Source organism: Hylobates moloch, unplaced genomic scaffold (assembly GCF_009828535.3).
Source record: "Hylobates moloch isolate HMO894 unplaced genomic scaffold, HMol_V3 SCAFFOLD_21, whole genome shotgun sequence".
Lineage (NCBI taxonomy): Eukaryota > Metazoa > Chordata > Mammalia > Primates > Hylobatidae > Hylobates > Hylobates moloch.
The window spans coordinates 28,961,904-28,989,416 of NW_026652296.1; the positions used below are offsets into that span (position 1 = coordinate 28,961,904).

The following is a 27,513-nucleotide window of genomic DNA, read 5'->3' on the forward strand; positions in this document are numbered from 1 at the left end:
ATCACCTGAGGTCAGGAGTTTGAGACTAGCCTAGACAACATGGTGAAACCCCATCTCTACTAAAAATACAAAAAAATGGCCAAGCACGGTGGCTCACGCCTGTAATCCCAGCACTTTGGGAGGCCAAGGCGGGTGGATCACGAGGTCAGGAGATCGAGACCATCCTGGCTAACACGGTGAAACCCCGTCTCTATTAAAAATACAAAAAATTAGCCGGGCACAGTGGCGGGCACCTGTAATCCCAGCTACTTGGGAGGCTGAGGCATAAGAATCCCTTGAAGGCAGGCAGCGGAGGTTGCAGTGAGCCAAGATCGCGCCACTCTACTCCAGCCTGGGTGACAAGAGCGAGACTCTGGCTCAAAAATAAATAAATAAATAAACCCATAATGCTACACTATTCCAGATGTCTTCTCCCTCATATATATACAAACTATTATTCTATTTTTTTAAATGAATCATTGACAGTTTGAATCTGCTTCACATTTTATGAATATTCTTGTATGTCAATAAATATAGACATCAATTAATGGCTGTATCTGTTCCATAATTACTTATCCTTGAGTTTCAGCCTTTTTCCAATATTTTCACTTTAAAGATACTGCTAAAGCATCATCCTTGTAGCTAAATTTCTGTACACATCTCTAATTCTTCCCTTAAGATAAATCTTAAGAGGTGGAACTGCTGGGTCAAAGGCTCTTGACACATACTGTGAAAATGTCCCTCAGAAGAAAAACACCCACTTACATTACCAGGAGTGTGCCAGTTCCCCAAACCCTCCCCAACTCTAGGCACTGCAGCGCTCATTTTCTCTAAACTATACCACATAAGCTATCCACTAAGATAAATCATGAGATTAGTTACTCCCAACCTACACAGCCGCTCAGTGGTTTGGCCAGCATTTCATAGCTTCTCTCAGTGGACTAGGGCAATTCAGAAAGTACTTCTGGGGGCCAGGAGTGGTGGCTCATGCCTGTAGTCCCAGCACTTTGGGAAGATGCGGCGGGCAGATCAGTTGAGGTCAGGAATTCAAGAACAGCCTGGCCAACATGGTGAAACTCCGTCTCTACTGAAAATACAAAAATTAGCCTGGGGTGGTGGATGCACCTGTAGTTCCAGCTACTCGGTGAGAATCACTTCAACCCGGGAGGCTGCAGTGAGCCAAGACCACGCCACTGCACTCCAGCCTGAGGGACAAAGTGAGACTCTGTCTCAAAAAACTAAACTAAAATAAAATAAATAAAAATAAGGTACTTCTGGTCCTTATAGTGTCTCAGAAACATCTGTTATTATTGTTTTTGTTTTTGTTTTGTTTTGTTTGAGATGGTGTCTTGCTCTGTCGCCCAGGCTGGAGTGCAGTGGCATGATCTTGGCTCACTGCAACCTCCACCTCCTGGGTTCAAGCGATTCTCTTCCCTCAGCCTCCCAAGTAGCTGGGGTTACAGGTGTGTGCCACTATGTCCAGCTAATTTTTCTATTTTTAGTAGAGATGGGGTTTCACCATGTTGGCCAGGCTGGTCTTGAACTCCTGACCTCAGGTGATCTGCCTGCCTCGGCCTCCCAAAGTGCTGGGATTACAGGCATGAGCAACCGTACCCGGCCAGAAACATCTGTTATAACAAATATTTCATTTATACTGTGACATCAATCTAGACCCCAGAGAACATCATCTTCCCATGGTCTCTCCTATGCTCACTGCAGCCAGAATTCCACAAGTATCTTTATAACAATGCTCTAATTGAGGTACTTAGTGTAGAAACACGATATTTTAGAATTGGGAGGAAACTTTGGTTATCACCTAACCTTTGCAGTCTATAAGATATTAACTTAAAGCAAAAAGGGATTCTCCAAGATCACACAACAAAAATCCTAAGGATCATGGTAAAAGCAGTTACCAGAGGTGTTCATTACATGCCAGGTGCCATGATATACTAAATATGTATTCTTTCTGATATGCAAAACAATCCTGTAAAGCAGCAATTATTCCCATCCTAGAAGCTGAAGATAGAAAGATTAAATGACTTGCCCAGTATCACACAGTTACGTAAAAACAGAGCCAGATCTAGACCTGAGGCTCCTGACTTCAGCACAATGTTCTTTCTACATCCTTCTGCCCTCTTACCTTGTGAATTAAAGAAGTGTGTTCATGAAGTTAAGCTCTCTATTTGCATAGAAAAGAATACTGTATTTATTTCCAAGTAAATCCATTATCCATAGTCTTCTGTCTGGAATAGGGGTTCTTTAGTATCCCCAGTCTAAATTTTCCTCTCTCCTCCATTTCTGCTTTCATTATTCAGCTTAACTCAATAAGCTTTTTGTCAGTGGTTCACAGTAGTGTGTACTTGCTAGGGGCCATAAGCTGTGGGCCTAAAGATACCTGGGTTCCTTTCTCAGTAACATTCAAGGATGACACTCTATATCTTCACACAAAAAGTAGATCTAAGCGGCCAGGCTCGGTGGCTCACGCTGTAACCCCAGTATTTTGGGAGGCCAAGACGGTGGATCACAGGGTGAGGAGATTGAGACCATCCTGGCTAACACAGTGAAACCCCATCTCTACTAAAAATACAAAAAGAATTAGCCAGGCGTGGTGGCGGTCACCTGTAGTCCTAGCTACTCAGGAGGCTAAGGCAGGAGAATTGTGTGAACCCGGGAGGCAGAGCTTGCAGTGAGCCGAGATCACGCCACTGCATCCAGCCTGGACAACAGCGCAAGACTCCATCTCAAAAAAAAAGAAAAAAAAGTAGATGTAGTCCTGGGCACAAAGGAACTTAACATCTACATAGACGCTAAGGTCCTATCATACACAATAAATAAGACAGTTTGTTTAAATTATACAGTATGAACTCTAAGTATAGAGAATTAGAAATTAACACGGCTGAAGTCAAGGTACGATTAAATATTTTTCATTGACCATGACCAAAACAGTAGTAATTACACTAAAATGGAAGTTACCTCCTGATAGCCACTTTCCAAGCTTGGGGTAGCCATGGGACAGTTCTGGCCAATGAGAACTAAGTAAGAATCTGCTGAGGGATTCCTAGGAAAAAATTTTCTTTCCTGAAAACAGCTATAATCCTTATTCCTGCCCTTTCCCTTTATCCTTCTTCTTGCCTTGAAGGCAAGCTGGAGCTATGGCAGTCATCTGGTATACATGAGTAGATGACCAAGAGAATAATAAACACAGGGCTTAACATCAATGAGCTAATGACTATTAAAGATCAAATATCAGCTACTATATACCTCTAGACTTCTGGTGTTTTTTTCAATTTTCCATGACCCGCTAAAAAGCCTTCTTATATTAAAAAAAAATAGGCCAGGCACGGTGGCTCACGCCTGTAATCCCAACACTTTGGAAGGCCAAGGCCGGCGGATCACCTGAGGTCAGGAGTTCGAGACCAGCCTCGCCAACATGGTGAAACCCTGTCTCTAATAAAAATATAAAAATTAGCCAGGTGTGGTCGCAGGTGCCTGTAATCCCAGCTACTCGGGAGGCTGAGGCAGGAGAATCACTTGAACCCAGGAAGCGAAGGTTGCAGTGAGCTGAGATCACGCCATTGCACTCCAGCCTGGGTGACAAGAGTGAGACTTCATCTCAGAAAATAATAATAATTTTTGTATAAACCATTACAGCCACATTTTCTGTCACCTGTAGTCAAAAGCAATTCCAACTAACAGAGTCCAGAATGCCCTCTCTGGCATTTACCACATGTATATGACAATAGGCAAGTCACTAATTCTCTGCCTAACTTCTTACCATAAACAAATAAGAAGGTACTTCAAGTGCTATGAAACACACTATCGTAAGGTATTATCACTGCTGATACCTTTCCTCTCCTTGACCACATTTCTATTCAAAGGACTTTTAGTGAAAGATTCCACAGTGACTGACGGTGGTTAAAAACCCCTTGCTGCAAGGAGGAAATTTTCCTTTTCTTGTGAACAAATATGCTAGAAGACATGGGAAAATCTTGGATTCCCATGATCTTAATGCCTAACTCAGGTCACTGGGAACACTTCCGAGGCATGAATGTAATGAAGACGACTAAAGCTGGGGGAAGGAAGAGGCAGGAATGTAATATGCAGCAACCCCACTTAGCCTCAAAACCATGATTCCACCAAAGCATGATGCTGAAAACTACCTGGAAAGTGTTCAAATTTAACCCTTCACATCCTTTTCTTCTTTTTCATGTCTGTTTTTTAAAGAATCTAGCCTGTTGCTCAGGCTAGACTCAAACTCCTGGGCCCAAAGGATCCTCCCTCCTCAACCCCTCCTAAGTAGCTGGGCATGGTGGTGTGTGCCTGTAGTCCCAGCTAATCAGGAGGCTGAGGTGGGAGGATCATTTGAGTCCAGGAGTTCAAGGCCACAGTGACCCACGATTGCACCACTGCACTCTAGCCTGGGCAACAGAGTGAGACTCTGTCTCTTAAAAGACAACAACAACAACAACAAAATAGTTAAGCAGTATTTATTTCCCTAGATCTATGTTTGCAGCCCAAAAGAAACTGAGCTTTCTGGAATTTTTATTAAATGTTCATGACAAGCAATGATTGCCTAATCTCTTGATTTAAGGAAATAATCCTTCCCATTTTCGTGGCCTATAAATTGACTATTAACTTATCTAAATGTTACATATTCTCTTTCTAATATTTCTATATAGAACTACCAGCCTGGCCAACATGGTGAAACCACATCTTTCTACTAAAAATACAAAAATTAGCTGAGTTTGGTGGCACATGCCTGTAATCCCAGCTACTTGGGAGGCTGAGGCAGGAGAATCGCTTGAATGCAGGAGGCAGAGGTTGCAGTGAGCTGAGATCATGCCACTGCATTCCAGCCTGGGCGGTAGAGTGAGACTCCGTCTCATAAATAAATAAATAAATAAATAGCCGGGCATGGTGGCTCACGCCTGTAATCCCAGCACTTTGGGAGGCCAAGGTGGGTGGATCACCTGAGGTCAGGAGTTCGAGACCAGCCTCAACATGGAGAAACCCTGTCTCTACTAAAAATACAAAATTAGCCGGGCATGGTGGTGCGTGCCTGTAATCTCAGCTACTCGGGAGACTGAGGCAGGAGAATTGCTTGAACCTGGGAGGCAGAGGTTGCAGTGAGCCAAGATCGCACCATCGCACTCCAGCCTGGGCAACAAGAGTGAAACTCCATCTCAAAAAAAAAAAAAAAAAGAAATCGAGACCATCCTGGCCAACATGGTGAAACCCCGTCTCTACTAAAAATACAAAATTAGCTGGGTTCCGTGGCATGCGCCTGTAGTCCCAGCTACTTGGGAGAGAGACGCAGGAGAATCGCTTGAACACGGGAGGAGGAGGTTCCAGTGAGCCAAGATCGTGCCACTGCACTCCAGCCTGGCAACGGAGTAAGACTCCATCTCAAAAACAATAATAATAATTAATTTAAAAAATTAAAAATAAATAAACTAATATTTCTATATAGAACTAAAAATGATTCCTGGGGCATTGACTTAATAAAAGGGTATATAAATTTGAAAAAGTTAAAAATAAAAACAGCTATTAACTTTTTTCTTTTTTTTTGAGACAGTTTCACTCTTGTTGCCCAGGCTGGAATGCAGTGGCACAATCTTGGCTCACTGCAACCTCTGGCTCACGGGGTTCATGTGATTCTCCTGCCTCAGCCTCCTGAGTAGCTGGGATTACAGGCACCTGCCACCATGCCCAACTAATTTTTTGTATTTTTAGTAGAGATGGGGTTTCACCATGTTAGCCAGGCTGGTTTTGAACTCCTGACCTCAAGTGATCCACCCGCCTCAGCCTCCCAAAGTGCTGGGATTACTAGCGTAAGCCACCGTGCCTGGCCAACAGCTATTACTTAATGAGCACTTATGACATGCCAGACACTGTTGACAGTGTCTTACATGTATTAACTCACTAAATCCTCACAATAATCCTATAAAGTAGGTACTGTTATTATCTTCATTCTATAGTAAGGGACTTGAGGCACAGAGAGATTTACTACTTATTCACAGTCATGCAGCTAAGAAGCAGTAAAGTCAGGATTCCAAATGGAATAGACACCGAAGGTGGTGTTCTTATCCACTGCCTCTCATATTTATTTAAAAATAGACATTTAAGCTGGGTGCGGTGGCTCACGCCTGTAATCCCAGCACTTAGGGAGGCCGAGGCGGGCGGATCACGAGGTCAGGAGATTGAGACCATCCTGGCTAACACAGTGAAACCCCTTCTCTACTAAAAATACAAAAAAATTAGCCGGGCATGGTGGTGGGTACCTGTAGTCCCAGCTACTTGGGAGGCTGAGGCAGGAGAATGGCGTGAACCCAGGAGGTGGAGGTTGCAGTGAGCCGAGATCGCGCCACTGCACTCCAGCCTGGGCAACAAAGGGAGACACGTTTCAAAAAAAAAAAAAAAAAATTGACATTTAAATAGATAAATAACAAATGTCATGGAGCAAGAGACAATAACTTCCAAATACTGTCTACTATAGGCCAGGCACCTTACCAGACACTTCACATAAATCGTCTCATTTAAACTGCATTAACAATATAGACAATAGATAGATGTCTTTATAAATAGATGCTACCATCACCATTTTATAAACAAAGAAACAAGCTCAGAGAAGTTACACTATTCCAAGATCACCAAATTAATACATAGCAGTGTTGAGTTTTAAAAGACCAGGTCTGCAGGATTCCAAAATCTGGGGTCTCTCTAATGCACAAGTTTTCCTATAAACATTGCTTCAAAAAGGAGGTAGGTAATCAAATCATAAGATCCTGTTCAACAAAGACAAATTCTGCTCTTTACGAAAACTAAGCATCCCTGATATGCTCATAAAGAAAACTTTAGCAAATTATAAATAATGTTCTAAATATATTTGGAAAGCTCTGATCTGAATCTTCTCATAAAATTTTTTAAAAATCCCTTGATTCCTCTTTTTTAAGTGTACTTTTCCATATAAAGTTTTTCCTCTATATAAGATGGTGGTTAGTGAAAACCTCAGTGATATTCTAGAGTAAAGACTATGAAGAGGGTTCAAGCAGCAGAAGAAAGGTTGTCCTCTAAGGTCTAAGACTACATTTGATTAGTGGGGAACAAAAGGCGAGGGGTGCAAACCTAAGTATACTTAATCTTTAGGTGAAATTTTAAAAACAAAATATTATTTTCCTAACATGATCTGTTTTTTAAAAAAGCTTCTTTTAAGCTATATTTTGGTCTAGAATGGCCAACTCAGGAGACCATCCCCTCTCCCTGGAAAAAGAGAATAAATAAATACATATCCATTGAGAAGTCTGACTCTCTTCAATGAAGGCTGATAGCACAAGTACATCAAGAAAACGAAAAGTTAACTATTGGGTAATTTTGGTTTGACGACACTACCTCCCTCAGAAATAATAAATATGAGGATGTGAAATCTTCCAAAATTAAAGTCCACAGGGCCTAGTGGGAAATGGAACAGGCCAGAGTCAAAGGCAGCTGTTTAAATGAGAGAGCCCCAAGGCATGGTGGGAACTGGATGCCTTGCTGCGCCCCTTAATCAAGATTGAATTTCTGTCAACAGGTCTCACAAAAAAAAAAAAAAAAAAAGGCACATGCGTCAACCACATTCCCCCAAACAAATCAAGCTGCCAAGCAAGAGAATCAGCTTCACATTTCAAAATTATCTGAATCTACCACAGCTTCAGATTCTTGCAAAACTAGAAATATTCTGTATGGAAAAAATAGCTATTAATGACCAATATTCCTACAAAGATCCAAGGAAGAAGCCTATTCTGTATGCTATGAACCAATTAGGTTCCTCTAAAAACTGCCTATTCAATGCCATCCATCATGTCTTATAGCCCATTTTTGTTTCCAAAAAGCGAAGACTAAAAGGATAGATGATAGATAGATAGATAGATAGATAGATAGATAGATAGATAGATAGAGATAGAGATAGAGATATAAAATCTCGGCTGGGCACAGTGGCTTATGCCTGTAATCCCAGTACTTTGGGAGGCCAAGGCAGACAGATCACGAAGTCAGGAGTTCGAGATCAGCCAGGCCAACATGGCGAAACCCGTCTCTACTAAAAATACAAAAATTAGCGGGCGTGGTGGGTAGTGCCTTTAATCCCAGCTACTCGGGAGGCTGAGGCAGGAAAACAGCTTGAACCCAGGAGGTGGAGGTTGCAGTGAGCCGAGATTGCACCGCTGCACTCCAGCCTGGGATAGAGCAAGACTCCTTCTCAAACAACAACAACAAAAAAAACTCTTCCCTCCAAGAATGCACAATTGAATGGGGGAATGCAAACAATTACAATATAGGGCTATCCTTGCTGCAAGAGTGGATAAACAGAGAGCGCTCTGGAAGTGCAGAGAAGGAGAACAGGGTAAAAGAGGATCAGAGAAGGTTTCCTGATGTAAGTAATACTTAAAAGATACAGACAGACCTGTGGAGTTCTACAAGCTAAGAATGAACATTGACTTTTTCTAGGGTAAGAGATAAATGGAAGGGGAAGACAAATACAAATTAGGAAGACTGCAGACAAAGCAATGTAACCTGTTCCCACATTCATCTGAAATTAACCTCCCATTGCCTCCCATCTTTCTTCACTCTCAAACCAAAAATAACTAGTCTTGACAAGCTCTATAAATCAAAAGGTGCAGGTTCAGACCGGGTGGGGGAAAGCTGCAAGAGGGTGCATTCTAAGCAGGGTGAAATAGTGGACTACCAGCTCCTAAACAAAACAAAGACTTTGGTGTGACAGATGCTCTCAAACACCTTGCTATCCAGCCAGTGAGATATGACTTGCCCATTTCTATTAAAGAGAAAGTCATGAGTTAAACTGGTAATGTAACAGAATAAACAGAGTAAGACATTAGAAGTATAGTTAGTTAAGATGGTCCCATCCCAGGCAGTGCCATTTCTCCAGGGACATCCTCTCCTACTTTCACAAGGAATAAGAGATCCTGTTACATTACCACAAGTAAAATAGAGTGGAGTTATTTTCATCTTACCCAAAGAGAAAACACCTACATTTTTTTCTTGTATATAACGGATTAGCAGCAGTCAGTAAATGGCAACATAATCCAGCATGCAATTTTAACTGCTAATCAAAGTCACAAACTAAGTCTAAAGGAAGTTTAATGGACTTTGTGTTTCCACATTTATGTTTGCTAACTTCTATGTTGAAATTGGATCTGTTTACAGAAACAGATCTACGAAGCTTCCAAAATTGGGTCAATTTAAAATCCAATGACAATCCCTCACTGTCCAACACTCAGAAGTCAGCATAGGACACATGGACACTTGTTCTAATTCATCACTGTCCAGAAACTTCAAGCAAATATATTTCCTATCATTTCTCTCCCAAACTTGTATGTTTCATATTGCCCTTTTTTAAAGATTACAAACTCAGTTTTGCTATAATTTATCCATAGAACTCAACAAACCATAATCTACCTATGACTAATAGGACCTAGATGGAAATCAATGATGCTGTTTACTACTAGGACAAATAATGACACAGAGCTTTGTAAAATACTAAAAGGAAATCTTAGTAGAATCCCAAAATGATCTGATATTCCAATAGTATGAAGCTGAAAGTTTGTAATGGTTGACAGTGTGGCTGCAGATTACAATCCTAGTCAAATGGCAGTCATTTCATTTTATAGAGATTTATTCCCTTCAAATGGTATCTGGTTTGGGGAATACACACACCCAAACCCAAGAACCTAATAAAAGTGTTTATTAGATGGCAATTCTGCTTGAACCTGGGAGGCGGAGGTTGCACTGAGCCAGAGATCGCGCCATTGCACTCCAACCCGGGCGACAGAGTGAGACTCTGACTCAAAAAAAAAAAGTTAAAAAAATTAACAAAAGTTTTTAGTGTATGATTTTTTTAAAAATGAAATACAGTTGGCTGTCCGTATCTATGGGTTCCGTATCTGTGGATTCAATCAACTGCAGATCAAAAATATTTGGGGGGAAAAAAAACTGCAAGGCCGGGCACGGTGGCTCACGCCTGTAATCCCAGCACTTCGGGAGGCAGAGGCAGGCAGATCACCTGAAGTCAGGAGTTTTGAGACGAGCCTGACCAACATGGAGAAACCCCATCTCTATTAAAAATACAAAATTAGCCAGGTGTGGTGGTGCATGCCTGTAGTCCCAGCTACTCAGGAGGCTGAGACAGGAGAATCGCCTGAACCCGGGAGGCGGAGGTTGCAGTGAGCTGAGATCGCACCATTGCACTCCAGCCTGGGCAACAAGAGCGAAACTCTGCCTCAAAAAAAAAAAAACTGCATATGTACAGACTTTTTTTGAGACAGGGTCTCTTTCTGCCACCCAGGCTGGAGTGCAGTGGCGCCCTCAGCTCACTGTAACCTCAAACTCTTTGGCTTAAGTGACCCTTCACCTTGGCCCCCCAAGTAGCTGGGACTACATGTAGGTGCCACCACGCCTGGCTAAATTTTTTTATGTTTTTTTTTTTTTGTAGAGACAGGGTGCCACTATGTTGCCCAGGCTGGTCTCAAATTCCTGGCCTCAAGCAATCCTCCTATTTAAGCCTCCCAAAGTGGTGGGATTACAGGCCTGAGCCACTGTGCCCAGCCTAGACTTTTTTTCTTGTCATTATTCCCTAAACAATACACTATAACAACTATTTACATAGCATTTACATTGTATTAAGTATTATAAGTAATCTAGAGATAATTTAAAGTATATGGGAGTATGTACATAAGCTGTATGCAAATACTACACATCATTTTTTATCAGGGCTTGGGCATCTGAGAATTTTGTTTTGTTTTGAGACAGAGTCTCGCTCTGTTGCCCAGGCTGGGGTGCAGTGATGAGATCTTGGCTCACTGCAGCCTCTGCCTCCCAGGTTCAAGGGATTCTCCTGCCTCAGTCTCCCAAGTAGCTGAGATTATAGGTGCACACCACCACACCCAGCTAATTTTTGTATTTTTAGTAGGGATGGGGCTTTGCCATGTTGGCCAACCGGTTTCAAACTCTTGACCTCAGGTGATCCGCCCACCTCAGCTTCCCAAAGTGCTGGGATTACAGACATAAGCCACTGTACCCGGCCGCATATGAGAATCTTGATATCCTGGGAAGGTCTTAGAACCAATTCCCCATGGATATCAAGGAATTACTATATAGACATAGAAAAAAATTATAAAGAAATCTATCAGAATGCTAACCACGGTTTATCTGAGAGGTGGGATAGTGGGTGATTTTATTTTCTTTTTGCTTTTCATAATAAATAAATTTCCTTCCAAAATATGTGTTACTTTGTAAAATTACATTAAAGTCATTTAAACACTTACGAAGCTGATATATTAATGTTCCTTATTCCTATGGTCACTGCCTTACCTGTGATTTAACCAGTCTATCAGGCCTACAGGCCTGACTCCAAGTTGCAATCTTCTCTTTCACCCCTTTTCTGAAATCTTGAAGTCTGGCAAATATGCATCAAGAACCTGGAAGAAGCAGAAAAGTGTTGAAACAGGTTCCAAGTTCTCTGTAGTAAAAAAGGGGTTAACAGGCTGGGAGCAGTGGCTCACGCCTATAATCCCAGCACTTTGGGAGGCCAAGGCAGGTGGATCACTTGAGGTCAGGAGTTCAAGACCAGCCTGGCCAACATGGAGAAACCCCATCTCTACTAAAAATACAAAAATTAGCCAGGCATGGTGGTGCACGCCTGCAATCCCAGCTACTTGGGACACTGAGGCAGAGGAATCGCTTGAACCTGGGAAGCTGAAGCTTCAGTGAGCCAAGATTGCACCAGCCAGTGTACTCCAGCCTGAGCAAGAGTGAGACTCTGTCTCAAAAAAAAAAAAAAAAAGAGAAAACTTTCACTACTTTGTTTTAGTAGGTACAAATAACATTATTTTTTAATTTCCAAAGTAACCTCTAGATACAATTTTATACTTTTCTCACTGTTCTTTATTCCCCTTTTACCAAGTTTCCCTACACAAACAAAAACAGAAGCCCTCCCCAGTTATCTATCCTTTTTTCACAGAGTACCTTGGGCTGCTGATCTCTACATCTCTGTCTCAAATACAGATCTATTCACAGAATCGCTTGGGTTATGAAATCTCTCTAAGGCCAGGCGAGGTGGCTCACACCTGTAATCCCAGCACTTTGGGAGGCCGAGGCAGGTGGATCACCTGAGATAAGTTCGAGACTAGCCTGGCCAACGTGGTGAAACCCTGTATCTACTAAAAATACAAAAATTAGGCCAGGCGTGGTAGCTCACACCTGTAATCCTAGCACTTTGGGAGGCCGAGGCAGGCAGATTACAAGGTCAGGAGATAGACCATCCTGGCTAACACGGTGAAACTCCATCTCTACTAAAAATACAAAAAAATTAGCCAGGTGTGGTGGCATGCGCCTGTAGTCCCAGCAGCTACTTGGGAGGCTGAGGCAGGAGAATTGCTTGAACCCGGGAGGTGGAGGTTGCAGTGAGCCGAGAACGCACCATTGCACTCCAGCCTAGGCAACAGAGCGAGACGCCATCTCAAAAAAAAAAAAAAAAAAAAAGTACAAAAATTAGCCGGGTGTGGTGGCAGATCCCTATAATCCCAGCCACTCAAGAGGCTGAGGTAGGAGAATTGCTTGAACAGGGGAGGCAGAAGTTGCAGTGAGCTGAAATCGCGCCACCGCACTCCAGCCTGGGCGACAGAGTGAGACTCTGTCTCAAAAAAAAAAAAAAAAAACAAACTCTATATGTCAATTTTGCTTCCTAACTTTACCCATAGCAAAGAAAATTAAGTATGTCAAAGGGCATTTAAATCTCCCTCCTCTTTCTCCCAGGAACTGAAAGAGAATTAGGGAAGAGATCCAGAAAAAGCTGAAGGAAAATTAACCAGGAGATGAAGAAGAACCCTGAACATCTCCTGGTAACTAAAGAAATGAAGGACTCTCACATAATCCCGGACAAACTTAATTGCAATAAATTAATTTTACCAAGGTTGGAATACACAGATTTAAGCATAAGGTTGGCCAAATAAACCCTATTCTGATAATTTGAAAGTCTAAACAAATTTACCAACCTAGTTGAATACAATCCAGTTTTTCATACCCGCAATTTTGTAGTCAATTCAGATAGTGCCTTCCTGCCTACTCAATTCAACAGGTATTTAGTGGGTGATTCCTATGCACCAGGATTGTTTCAGTCCCTGTCTAACCAAACTCTGCTTATCAAGAATTAGACAAGGGTGACTTTGTGAAGCACAGAAACACAAACTGGCTCTTGATCTCCCTCACCTCTAAATTGTCTGGACACTTAGAATACAAAACAGTAGAGCAGCCAGATGGTGTCCTGTCTTGTTCTGATTCTCACTTGCCAATTTCAAACCATGTTTTTGTCCCCAAACATACCAAAAAACCTTTGAGTACATCACATATCTGTATACCCATAATATCTCATGCCAATCTGAGCACACAGTACCCTGAAAGGTCAACTAAATGGCTGAGTTAGCTGAGAGCCACATAATTTTGATCCAAGAATGCCAGCTTAATACCGAACTGACTCACCCAAACCAACCAGGGGGACTCAAGTCTGACGTGGGGGTGGTGTAATACACTAAGGCCACAATACAAGAATATCCTTACTACAGCAGCAAATAGTCCTATTTTTGACAACATTTGATGAGTGAGAGAAATTCAAAGAGAGGCCATAGGATGGTAAGGGTGAAGCAGGAAGTAAACCAAGAGCTGGTCTTAAAGCAAAATCCAGGAGTCAAAAATCCTCTTCTATCCTAAGTAGGCCTGATTTGGGGGGAGTCCATGCTACTGAACTACTAGAAAATTATATGTGGAAAACCAGATGTTATATGTCAAGAAAATAGGGGGTAAACCAATTCTACATTATAACCTGGTTTGGTTTTCCTTCCCCCTCCAATCTGTAAATGTTGAGAAAGGAAATGAGAAAGGGAATAATATCTGGTGATTCCATACAAAAAGAGAGCTGGACAAATATGGATAACATATAATGAATTTTAAATCCCAAATAGAAGACAACTCCAAGTGGACTTAAACTCTCCCTCAATTATGTTCCCACACCACCTAATTATTATCTTCCTGTTTTAGACAACAGTTTTGAAATGTACTTATTTGTGACTACCTCTGTTTTCCTCCATCAAACGCCACACTTCCTGAGGGCATGGCTACTGTATCACCCATTTCTCGAAATGTATCTAGATTCTGGGCCTCAGTTTCCTCCTCCTTCCTCCTTCCTCAGTTTCTGTCAAGAGGGACCAAGAATAGCACCAACTACATTGGCTTGGCGAGGAAATTAAATGAGAACGGGCATGCAGGGTGCTTAGTTCAGTCAATGTTTATAACCTGTTAGCATGGTAATAACAATAATAATCGTTACCGTTATTAGCCGACAGCCTCCCGCAACTCCTTTTCCCCCTCGTTTCCCGGACGGACTTCACAGCAAAATCCTGTCGCCAAGAGAAGCGTGGCCCGAAGCCCCTGCTCGCACCCTGCCCCGCCTAAGCGGCGACCGAGCACCGCAACCGCCTCAGAAGCCAGGCCTAGCGGCGCGAACGGCGCTAGGAGCAGTAAGGTGAACTTCAGCCGTTCCAAACTCCGGGAGGAGGGAGACCCGCGCCCCAGCTGCTCCCTCCTTTCTTTCCACGGTTCACCTAGCCTCGCCTCAGATCTGACAACGAAGCGCGAGCCAACCCGCCGCGGGACTCATTCAGTATCGTTGAAATTTTGAACCCAGGCAGCCTAGTCAAATGCACCAATCAGAGCGCCGGGAAAGCAATTCCGGCTCCCGATTGGCCCTACAGAGCGCAGCAATACCGGAAGTCAGAAGGAGGTACCAGCAAACACCGCGTCCCGGAGTTCCTGGGAAGCGTAGTCTCCTGCGCCTGCGTGAGTCCACTGGACCAGCCCTTAGGAGTGCATTATTACAAAGACCGGAGTGCTCTGCTCCAAACTATTTGGGAAAGGTGGTACCAACTGAAGAGGTGGAGAGTCAACTTAGATCACAGAATGGTGCGTATCCTGGACCTCCCCAAGTTTTCAGGGAAGAAAACTCTATTTTTAAAAATTATTCTCGTTATGGTGCATTATCCCTTGAAGGTTCAGAGGAGTTCACTTCGTCTTAACGTGGAGTCGCCTGCATGCAACATAGACTCGCCCGTAGCGTCCCTCCCAATAGTGCATGAGTCTTTGAAACCCTTTACCCAGTCCCTGCCCTGATCTTATGAAACCCGCGGTTCGTTGGGAGCTTTATCCGGTTTTATTCCCAACTGCATCCGGCTTTATGATCCCCATATAAAAAGAAAACAAAGGCTCGGAGAAGTTGAACAAACATGTCCAAAATCACATAATAGATGGAGAAGATGGGATTCGAAGGAAGAAGGTCTGTTCTTTTTATACACCACCGATAATTAATTAGAGGCCGGGCTTCGTGGCGCTCACCTATAATCCCGGCTACTCGAGGCTAAAGCAGAAGGATCCCTTGAGACCAAGAGTTCCAGAACAGCGTAGACATCATAACGAGACCACCCCCACCATCTTAATTTTTTTAATCAATTAGAAAATAGCAGCAACAAGAACAGCAAAACAACCCCTTCATAATACCAGCAAAAGCTAAAGATTAAAAAATTAAGCCTAGGCTGGGTGCGGTAGCTCACGCATGTAATCCCAGCACTTCGGCAGGCCGAGACAGGCAGAACACTTGAGGCGATGAGTTCGAGACCAGCCTGGCCAAAATGTTGAAACCCCCCCCCATCTCTACTAAAAATACAAAAATTAGCCAGGCGTGCTGGCGCGTGCCTGTAATCACAGCTACTTGGGAGGCTGAGGCAGGAGAATCACTTGAACCCAGGAGGCGGAGGTTGCAGTGAGCCAAGATTGAACCACTGCACTGCAGCCTGGGCGACAGAGTGAGACTCTGTCTCAAAACCAAAAAAAAGGTCAAGGCAATTCCAATGAAAGTCCCAGTGGGTTCTGTTCTGGAATTTGCCAAGTTAATTCTAAAGTTCCTGTGGAATAGCAAAAGCACAAGTATTGGCATCTTGAATTTTGAAAAAGATTGGGGGAATTGACATACCAGATTTTGTACATATTAACATGAAATTATAGTAATTTTTAAAGTATGGTTCAGTTAATTCACACCCATGGGGGTACAATCAGCAAAATCCAGACAGGAAAACCACAGGACAAACAATTTAGTTTCTTCCAAACATAAACTGCCAGAGTTTGGTTTTGTTTTCTTTTTGTTGTTGTTGTTTTGTTTTGTTTTGTTTTTTGAGATGGAGTTTCGTTCTTGTAGCCCAGGCTGGAGTACAACGGTGTGATCTCAGCTCACTGCAACCTCTGCCTCCCGGTTTCTCCTGCCTCAGCCTCCCAAGTAGCTGGGATTAAAAATGTGCCACGACACCCAGCTAATTTTTATATTTTTTGATAGAGACAGGGTTTCACCATGTTGGCCAGACTGGTCTCGAACTCCTGACCTCGGGTGATCCCCCTGCCTCACCCTCCCAAGTGCTGGGACTACAGGCGTGAGCCACCACACCTTTTGTTTTCTTTTTTAAGAGTCCTTGTGTTGTAGAGATACATATAGATACGGTAGGGATAAAATTACTCTGCCACCTGCTTCCAAATAATTGGGAGTAGGCAGTGAAGATAAGTAGGTGGGGATTTAGATGAAACAAGATTAGCTACAAATTGATAATTGTTGAACCTGGTGATGGTTCATGATACATAAATACATACATATACTCTTGTATGAGTTTGAAATTTTCCACAATTAAAATGGGGTGGTTGCCTGGTGCTACTTGGAAGGCTGAGGCAGGAGAATCACTTAAAGCCAGGAGGGAGAGGTTGCAGTGAGCCGAGATCGCGCCATTGAACTCCAGCCTGGGCGACAGAGCAAGACCCTATCTCAAAAAAAAAAAAAGGGATGGGGGAGTGGTGGTTGTTGTGGTGGTTTTGTTGTTTTGAGATAGGGTCTTGCTGTCACCCAGGCTGGAGTGCAGTGGCAGGATCACGGCTCACTCCAACCCCAACCTCCCAGACTCAAGTGATCTTTCCACCTCAGCCTCCCACAGTGCTGGGATTACAGGCGTGAGCCATGGCACCTTGTCCAAAAAGGTATTTTGGGCCTGGCGCGGTGGCTCACGCCTGTAACCCCAGCACTTTTGGAGGCCGAGGCAGGTGGATCACGAGGTCAGGAGATTGAGACCATCCTGGCTAACACGGTGAAACCCCGTCCCTACTAAAAATACAAAAAAACTTAGCCGGGCCTGGTGGCAGGTGCCTGTAGTCCCAGCTACTTGGGAGGCTGAGGCAGGAGAATGGCATGAATCTGGGAGGCGGAGCTTGCAGTGAGCCAAGATCGCGCCACTGCACTCCAGCCTGGGAGACTGAGCAAGATTTTGCCTCAAAAAAAAAAAAAAAAAGTATTTTTGCTGGGCGCAGTGACTCACGCCTATAATCCAGCACTTTGGGAGGCCAAGGCAGCCAGATCACCTGAGGTCGGGAGTTCCAGACCAGCCTGACCAACATGGAGAAACCCCGTCTCTACTAAAAATAGAAAATTAACCAGGCATGGTGGCAGGCGCCTGTAATCCCACCTGTTCAGGAGTCTGAGGCAGGAGAATCGCTTGAACCCAGGAGGTGGAGGTTGTGGTGAGCCAGGATTGCGCCATTGCACTCCAGCCTGGGCAACAAGAGTGAAATTCCATCTCAAAAATAAATAAATAAATAGAGGTATTTTTAAGTATGGTATTGTCTTAGAAGTTAAAAGTGGGAGAAATCAGTAGAAGAGTTTAAGAGTCCAGAAACACACTCAGCCAGTTATGGTGGCTCATGCCTGTAATCTTAGCACTTTGGAAAGCAGAGGCGGGAAGACTGCTTGAGCCAGGAGTTTGAAATCAGCCTGGACAACATGGCAAGATACAAAAAACTTTTTAAATTAGCCAGGTGAGGTGGTGCGTACCTGTAGTCCCAGCTACTCAAGAAGCTGAGGTATGAGGATCGCTTGAGCTTGGGAGGTCAAGGCTGCAGCGAGCCATGATTCTCCAGCCTGGGCGACAGAGCTGGATCCTGTCTCTAAAAGCAAAAACAAAATCCAGAATTCATGTATATCAGAATTTAGTAGGCCAGGCGCAGTGGCTCACGCCTGTAATCCTAGCACTTCAGGAGGCCGGGGGTGGGGGGTGGGGGCAGATCACTTGAGGTCAGGAGTTCGAGACCAGCCTGGGCAACATGGCAAAACCTTTTCTACAAAAAATACAAAACTTAATAGGCCTGGCACGGTGGCTCACACCTGTAATCCCAGCACTTTGGGAGGCTGAGGCGGGTGGATCACGAGGTCAGGAGTTCGAGACCAGCCTGGCCAACATCATGAAACCCCGTCTCTACAAAAAATACAAAAATTAGCCAGGTATGGTGGCACGCACCTGTAGTCCCAGCTACTCAGGAGGCTGAGGCAGGAGAATCGCTTGAACCTCGGAGGCAGAGGTTGCAGTGAGCTGAGACCATGCCATCGCACTCCAGCCTGGGTGACAGAGTGAGACTCTGTCTCAAAAAAAAACAAACAAAAACAAAAATTAGCTGGGCATGGTGGTACTCACCTGTAGTCCCAGCTACTCCAGAGGCTGAGGTGGGAAGATCGTCTGAACCTGGAAGGCGGAGGTTGCAGTGAGCTGAAATCAGGCCACTACACTACAGCCTGGGAGACAGAGCAAGATCCTGTCCCCCAACCCCCCACTAAAAAGAAGAAGAAACAAAACTGGCCATCAAACACATGAAGGTGCTCAGCCTCACTATAATAAGGAAAATTTAAACAAGAAAGTTCCATTTTTTACCCATCAGATTAACCAAAATTAAAAGTTTGATAGTATCAGAAATTTGTAAGGTAACTCAGCAGGTAGGAGTATAGACGGGTGTGGACAACTATTGACAACTTTTTTTTTTTGAGACAGAGTCTCACTCTGTCGCTCAGGCTGGAGTGTAGTGGCACAATCTCAGCTCACTGCAACTTCTGCCTCCCGGGTTGAAACAATTCTTGTGCCTCAGCCTCCCTGAGTAGCTGGGATTACAAACACCTGACACCATGCCCGGCTAATTTTTTAATTTTTTTTTTTTTTTTTGAGACAAAGTTTCGCTCTTTCACCCAGGCTGGAGTGCAATGGCGTGATCTCAGCTCACTGAACCTCCCCCTCCTAGGAAGTGATTCTTCTGCATCAGCCTCCCAAGTAGCTAGGATTACAGGCACCCACTATGACGCCCAGCTAATTTTTTAGTTTTTAGTAGAGACGGGGTTTCACCATGTTGGCCAGGCTGGTTTGGAACTCCTGACCACAGGTGTTCTGCCCGCCTCAGCCTCCCTAAATGCAGAGATTACAGGTGTGAGCCACTGCGCTCGGCCTATTGACAACTATTAAAATGTCAAACAAGTATGCCCTGTGATGTAGGACTTCCATTTCTAGGTTTCATTCCAAGAGATAACACTCATCCAGTCACACAAAGGCCCAGTTGCTGCAGCATTTATTGAGCACCTGCTATGTGCCAAGTCACCATACTAAGTGTGGGGATACCGCAGTAAAAAGACAGACAAAATTCCTGTCCTCGCAGAACTGTTATTCTAGGGGAGAAGACAGATGCCAGATGAGATAAATAAGTAAATGATCTAGTGTATTAGCAGGTGATAAATACAAAACCATTTGCTCACGAGGCCCTGAAGTGTGGATGGCAATACAAGGAGAAAGGCAGGAGCTGGATAGATAGTGGGGCAAAGGGAGGGCTGAGGTCTGCCTGGGCTGTGACTGTCCCACTTTCAGCACCCACATCACCCAACAACCAGGCATGTGCCTGCCAACAATGGAGTAGACAGGCTCGGGTCAAGGTGGGGGTGAAGGTAGTTTGCCCTATATTAGGAAGGAAGAGGCATCAGAGCTGTCGTTGTCTGGGGACTACTAGGCAGAAGGTAACTGACTGAATGAATAAATGAATGAATGAGGCAATGCCAGGAGGCCAAGATGTGTGCAAGAGCTTCCCAATTCCTTCCATATGAACAGGAGGTAAGCCTGGTCCAAGAGTTTCCTCTCGGCCGGGCGCGGTGGCTCACGCTTGTAATCCCAGCACTTTGGGAGGCCGAGGCGGGCGGATCACGAGGTCAGGAGATCGAGACCACGGTGAAACCCCATCTCTACTAAAAACACAAAAAATTAGCCGGGCGTGGTGGCGGGTGCCTGTAGTCCCAGCTACTCGGAGAGGCTGAGGCAGGAGAATGGCGTGAACCCGGGAGGCGGAGCTCGCAGTGAGCCGAGATTGCGCCACTGCACTCCAGCCTGGGCGACAGAGCGAGACTCCGTCTCAAAAAAAAAAAAAAAAAAAAAAAAAAGAGTTTCCTCTCCTGTCATTTTATCTGCTCACGTTAGGCTGAGCTTCAAGTTCTCGTTCTCTGTGAATGGGAGACTATGTGGTCTGAATCACCGAAGCAGAATTTCAGAGCTGGAAGGAAGGACAGACACATCTGGTCCACTCTGTTCACAATTTCAGTTATCACCGAGGGAAGGGGACAAGAGTGGAAATAGGGAAATCAATTAGTAGTTCATTGCAATGTAGTTGTGAGAAATTGGAAACCACCTAAATTTTCACAAATAGGGGAATATTTCAATCAACTGCCTACAGAATGGAACACTAAGCAGCAGTTTAAAAAAGTTCCATGGATCTGGACTGACAGGAGGGGATCTTTGAGATACATTTTTGAGTTAACAAAATGGATTGCATGGCTGGGCACAGTGGCTCACGCGTGTAATCCCAGCACTTTGGGAGGCCAAGGCAGGTGGATCACCTGAGGTCAAGAGTTTGGAACCAGCCTGGCCAACATGGTGAAACTCCGTCTCTACTAAAAATACAAAATTAGCCAGGCGTGGTGGTGGGCACCTGTAATCTCACCACTCAGGAGGCTGAGGCAGGAGAATCACTTCAAGCCGGGAGGTGGAGGTTGCAGTGAGCCGAGATCGTGCCACTGCACTCCAGCCTGGGCAATAAGAGTGAAACTCCGTCTCAAAAAAATGAATTGCTGATTGACATAAATTCATTATGACATCATTATGTTTTTAAAATACTCAAAATAATGTTCCACTTTTCCCATGGGTGTGTATAAGTAACCATTAGTACTTTCCACTTGCCAACCACTATTAGAAGTATTTTACACATATTAACTCATATATCCTAACAATAACCCAATGAGATAGTTAATGTTACCACACCCATTTTATAGATTGTAGAAATTGAGGCTTAGAAAGATTAGACAATTTCTCTGAGATCATACAGCTTTTGTGTGACAAAATCAGGATTTGAGCCCAGGAAGGCCTACTCCAGAGACCAATCCCCTAACCATTGCCCTGGACTGCCTCTCCTACGTGGATGTATATAGAGAGAGAAAGTTATGGAAAAATTCATAACAAACTAACAAGAATGGGAAATTCAGAGGGGAGAAGTTAAACTGGATTTATACAGAGAAAGGATAATTTGAGTCTTTAATTTAAAAAAAAAGAATGTTAGCCGGCTGCGGTGGCTCACACTTGTAATCCCAGCACTTTAGGAGGCTGAGGTGGGTGGATCACCTGAGGTCAGGAGTTCGAGACCAGCCTGGTCAACATGACGAAACCCCGTCTCAACTAAAAATAAAAAAATTAGCCAGGTGGTGGCGGGCGCCTGTAATTCCAGCTACTCAGGAGGCTGAGGCAGGAGAATTGCTTGAATCCGGGAGTCAGAGGTTGCAGTAAGCTGAGATTGCGCCATTGCACTCCAGCCTGGGCAACAAGAGCGAAACTCCATCTCAAAAAATAATAATAAAAATAAATAAATTCAAATCACCCAAATAATACACAGCACCACTCTATTTATTTTATTATTTTATTTTATTTATTTTTGAGACGGAGTCTCGCTCTGTCACCCAGGCTGGTGTGCAGTGGTGCCATCTCGGCTCACTGCAACCTCCGCCTCCCAGGTTCAAGCGATTCTCCTGCCTCAGCCTCCCGAGTAGCTGGGATTACAGGCATGCGCCACCACGCCCGGCTAATTTTCTATTTTTAGTAGAGACAGAGTTTCTCCATGTTGGTCAGGCTGGTCTCGAACTCCCAACCTCAGGTGATCTGCCTGCCTCGGCCTCCCAAAATGCTGGGATTACAGGCGTAAGCCACCGCACCCAGACTTTTTTTTTTTTTTTGTAACAGTAAAACTGCAAAAGAGATAGAAGGAGGAGCCACTGAGGTAGAAAGTTATTTAAGCTCTTCAAACTCTGTCTTGAAAAAGCGAGAGATTAACTGGATGTGGTGGCACATGCCTGTAGTCCTACCTACTCTGGATGCTGAGACGAGAGGATTGCTTGAGCCCAGGAGGTTGAGGCTGCAGTGTGCTGTGATGATGCCACCTCACTCTAGTTTGGGTGAGAGAATGAGACCCTGTCTCGAAAAATAATAAATAATGAGAGAGAAAGAAAGAACCAGCCTCTACTGCTGCCCCTAACAAATCTGGTCCTCCACTTTATGTCTCTTAGTCCCTCCACCATCTAACTAGTGGTCACTAGGCCAGAAATCTGGACCTGCCTTCCAGCTTAATGGAGGCTTCCTACTTCATTGGGTCCGAGTGATGACTTAACTTCCAGACACCTCCAAGCGAAGTGACTTCGATCACCCAAAGACACTCTTCTGGAGAAGGTTGCAGGTATAAATCATTGATGACAGCTGTCAAAAGGATTCCCAGGATCGCTTGGACCCGGGAGGTCGAGGCTGCAGTGAGCTATGATTACACTGCTGCACTCTAGCCTGGGCAACAGAGTTATACCCTGTCTCGGAAAACAAACAAACAAAAAGGTTCCCCAGAAAAGTCAGCACTGTGGCACTGTTTTTTTTTTTTCTTCTTCTTTCAGTCTTCCATCCAACCAAGTGTTGGGGCTCAGAAAATGATGCTCCAAAATATGGTGCTTTGGCATGCTGGGTGCTTTGAACAAAGGAGATTGAAAGGCCTCAGAAATAAGCCTCAGAAACAAGGTCTCCCTCTGACCTTCTGCTCCCTCCCCCCATCATTCCCTTCCAAAGAGCAGGAGGGAGCAGTTGCTGAAGTTCTTTCCCTTATATGACTGAGGGAAGTTCTTCCAATTGTATTAAATGCAATTGTCTTAAACTCTCTTCCTAGGAATCTCATCAAACAACCAGGGAAGATTAGTCACCAGAGAGGAGATTAAAAGTAACCACCACATCCAGACAGCCTATTGCCTATTCTTCCAGAGACTGTTCCCAAACAACTTTTTTTTTTTTTTTTGAGACGGAGTCTCGCTCTGTCACCCAGGCTGGAGTGCAGTGGCGCAATCTCGGCTCACTGCAAGCTCTGCCTCCCGGGTTCATGCCATTCTCCTGTCTCAGCCTCCTGAGTAGCTGGGACTACAGGCACCCGCCACCACGCCCGGCTGATTTTTTGTATTTTTAGTAGGGACGGGGTTTCACTGTGTTAGCCAGGATGGTCTCAATCTCCTGACCTCGTGATCTGCCTGCCTCAGCCTCTCAAAGTGCTGGGATTACAGGCATGAGCCACCGCACCCGGCCTTTTTTTTTTCTTAAAGGCAGAGTCTCGCTCTGTCCACCAAGCTGGAGTATAGTGGTGCAATCTTGACTCACTGCAACCTCCACCTCCCGGGTTCAAGCAATTCGCCTGCCTCAGCCTCCCGAGTAGCTGGGATTACAAGCATGCACCACCACACTGGCTAATTTTTGTATTTTTAGTAGAGACAGGGTTTCACCATGTTGGCCAGGCTGGTCTTGAACTCCTGACCTCAGGTGATCTGCCTGCCTTGGCCTCCCAAAGTGCTGGGATTACAGGCATGAGCCACCGCACCCGGCCTAAACTTGTTTTTTTTCAACCTGGGAGACTTTATCTGCATAATAAGACAACCTTTGTTTGCAACGCAGTTCTGCCCCTCACTTTCCCAAAACTTGTTGCCACCTGCCCAGAGCCCAGAGGAACTTTTTCCCAGGCTATTGTCTGTTCTTCAGGCTTATTAATTACCACCAAATATAATTTACTCTTCCTCTAAAATTGCCTACACCCCCACTTCCCTCTCTGCTATGAAGACAGTATTTAAACTTCAACCATCCAGCCCTTGAGTCTCATAGTTTGTGTGGCTCTCCTGCACATGTTCACATTGACAAATTAGTATGCCTTTTCTATTAATCTGTCTATTACCAGTTCATTCCAACAGACTCTTCATATAGAACCTCCAGAGAAGACTAAACTTCCTTACACAAGTAAAGGGAGTTCTGAGTGTTTCTTGGTCTCTTCCTTCATGGCTGATGTGGGATTCATGTTAGGGAAAGGATTACAAAGACCTTAGCACACTAATTAAAAACAATAGATTATATAAGGCAAGATGCAGTGGCTCACGCCTGTAATACCAGCATTTTGGGAGGCCAAAGCAGGCAGATCACCTGAGGTCAGGAGTTCGAGACCAGCCTGACCAACATGGAGAAATCCTGTCTCTATTAAAAATAGAAAATTAGACGGGCATGGTGGCGCATGCCTATAATCCCAGCTACTCGGCAGGCTGAGGCAGGAGAATTGCTTGAACCCAGGAGGTGGAGCTTGTGGTGAACCGAGATTATGCCATTGTACTCCAGCCTGGGCAACAAGAGCAAATCTCCGTCTCAAAAAAAAAAAAAAAAATAGACTATAAGAAACAACCCAAATTTCCACCAACTGATGAATGGATAAATAAAATATGGTATATTCACACAGTGAAGGAGTATTCTTTAATAGAAGGAATGAAGTACTGATACATGCTACAACATAGATGAATCTGAAACATTACGTTAAAGAAGCCAGAGTAAAAAGGAATAACATATTATTTAATTCACATGAAATTTCTGAATAGGTAAATGTGTGGAAATAGAAAGTAGACTAGTGGTTGCTAGGGGCTGGGCAGTAGGGGTGAGGCAGGATGGGAGTGACTGTTAACGCAAAGGATTATATTCTTTATTTTATTTTTTAAAACAGTTCGCTCTTGTCGCCCAGGCTGGAGCACAATGGCACAATCTTGGCTCACTGCAACCTCTGCCTCCCAGGTTCAAGTGATTCTCCTGCCTCAGCCTCCCAAGTAGCTGGGATTACAGGCACAGGCCACTATGCCCGGCTAATTTTTTTTTTTTGTATTTTTAGTGGAGACGGGGTTTCACCATGTTGGCCAGGCTGGTCTTGAACTCCTGACCTCAAGTGATCCACCTGCCTCGGCCTCCCAAAGTGCTGAGATTACAGGCATGAGCCACCGCGCCCTGCCACAGGGGGTTATTTTCAGTAAGCACATGTAAGATTAGTGGTAGCAGTTTGAGACCAGCCTATGCAACATAGTGAGGCCCCATCTCTATAAAAAAAAAAAAAAAAAAAATAGCTGGGTGTGGTGGTGCACACCTGCAGTCCCAGCAACTCAGGGGGCTGAAGTGGGAGGATCGTTTGAGCCTGGGAGTTTGAGACTGCAGTGAACTATGATTGTGCCACCATACTCCAGCCTGGGCAACAGAGGGAGTCCCTATCTCAATTTAAAAAAAAAAAAAGAATGATTCAAAGACTTTTTAATGCAAATACAGATACCTCATATATCTATATCTATCCACACACACATTTTTATATATTCATACAATGTCTGTGTGTGTTCATATGTTTTTCAAATTTCTCATTTAAAAAGTAAAGTTTTTTTTTTTTTTTTTTTTTTGAGACAGAGTCTCGTCTGTCACCCAGGCTAGAGTGCAATCTTGGCTCATGGCAACCTCTGCCTCCCAGGTTCAAGTGATTCTCCTGCCTCAGCCTCCTGTGTAGCTGTGATTACAAGCGCCCGCTAGCACACCCAGCTAATTTTTTGTATTTTTAGTAAAGACAGGGTTTCACCATATTGGCCAGGCTGGTTTTGAACCCCTGACCTCAAGTGATCTGCCCACCTCGACCTTCCAAAGTGCTAAGATTACAGGCATGAGCCACCATGCCAAGCCAAAAGTAGTGCTTTCTTATTTTAATATTTGGAAAATACAAGCAGGGTAGGGATAAAAAATCACCTATTGATTACAATGTATACTCTTTATGTGATGGGTACATTAAAAGTCCAGACTTCACCAACTATATAATTCATCTACTATGTAAACCAAAACCACTTGTACCCCTAAAGCTATTGAAATTTTTTAAAATTATATATATGAAAAAATACTGAAAATAATAAAGAATAAAGAAAAATAACTATAATGTAGCCTTTAGTGGCACTATCTCTACTATTAGCATTTTAGTATATTTCCTCTTGTCTTTTCTTTTTTTTTTCTTTTTTTTTTTTTATTAATTTTTTTTTGCACACAAAACAAACATTTTCTAAAAATACATACAAACAAAAAGATGCATATCAAACATATTAGGAAGGTTGCACATGGGAAGTCGGGGAATAGAAATGGGGGTGGGAATTAAAATAAATGAGAGAGGGACTTTATATGGATCAATGATAATAGCTCAATTCTCTATTTGACAAGAAGGAGAAGGAAGAGGAAGAAAAAGAAAGTGGGATAAAGGATCAGAAAGGGAGGAAAATAGAAAAACTTAGAGTATGACTCCAGGGTAGACCTGTTCTGTTGTCACTGAGTTGGTTGGTTGGTCTGTCTGTTGTATTTTTCATGTTTCGCCATGTTGGCCAGGCTGGTCTCGAACTCCCAGCCTGAACGATCAACCCGCCTCGGCCCCCCAGAGTGCCGGGACCACAGGCGCGAGCCACCACGTCCAGCCCCCACATTGCCTCCGGCCTCCGTGGCAGACCTCCCAGACGGGGCGGTCGGGCAGAGGCGCTCCCCACATCCCAGATGGGGCGGCCGGAGAGAGGCGCTCCTCACTTCCCCGACGGGGCGGCCGGGCAGAGGCGCTCCTCACTTCTTCCCAGACGGGGCGGCCGGGCAGAGGCGCTCCTCACTTCTTCCCAGACGGGGCGGCCGGGCAGAGGCACTCCTCACTTCCCAGACGGGGTGGCTGGGCAGAGGCGCTCCTCACTTCCCAGATGATGGGTGGCCGGGCAGAGGCACTCCTCACTTCCCAGACGGGGCGGCCGGGCAGAGGCGCTCCTCACTTTCCTCACTTCCCAGACGGGGCGGCCGGGCAGAGGCGCTCCCCACATCCCAGATGGGGCGGTCGGGCAGAGGCGCTCCTCATTTCCCAGACGGGGCGGTCGGGCAGAGGCGCTCCTCACTTCCCAGACTATGGGTGGCCTGGCAGAGGCGCTCCTCACTTCCCAGACTATGGGTGGCCGGGCAGAGGCGCTCCTCACTTCCCAGACGATGGGTGGCCGGGCAGAGGTGCTCCTCACTTCCCAGACGATGGGTGGCCGGGCAGAGGTGCTCCTCACTTCTTCTCGGACGGGGCGGTCGGGCAGAGGCGCTCCCCACATCCCAGACGGGGCGGCCGGGGAGAGGCGCTCCTCACTTCCCCGACGGGGCGGCCGGGCAGAGGCGCTCCTCACTTCTTCCCAGACGGGGCGGCCGGGCAGAG

The 27,513-nt window shown here is 44.8% G+C and overlaps 2 protein-coding genes across 3 annotated transcripts in view; one reads left to right on the forward strand and one right to left on the reverse strand.

Moving 5' to 3' along the window:
- The window catches only part of TPX2 (TPX2 microtubule nucleation factor), a 62,164-nt gene extending 47,479 nt beyond the window's left edge, over positions 1 to 14,685 (reverse strand). Inside the window, exons 1-2 of one of the 2 annotated variants that reach the window (XM_032143011.2) lie at positions 14,354 to 14,685; positions 11,344 to 11,450 (exon numbers count right to left, since the gene is read on the reverse strand). The gene's annotated coding sequence lies outside the window, so the exon portion shown is untranslated. The remainder of the gene's footprint in view (positions 1 to 11,343; positions 11,451 to 14,353) is intronic. The other variant, XM_032143012.2, reaches the window with a different exon arrangement.
- A 230-nt stretch (positions 14,686 to 14,915) lies between these two features.
- The window catches only part of BCL2L1 (BCL2 like 1), a 79,939-nt gene continuing 67,341 nt past the window's right edge, over positions 14,916 to 27,513 (forward strand). Inside the window, exon 1 of the mRNA XM_058432719.1 lies at positions 14,916 to 14,985. The gene's annotated coding sequence lies outside the window, so the exon portion shown is untranslated. The remainder of the gene's footprint in view (positions 14,986 to 27,513) is intronic.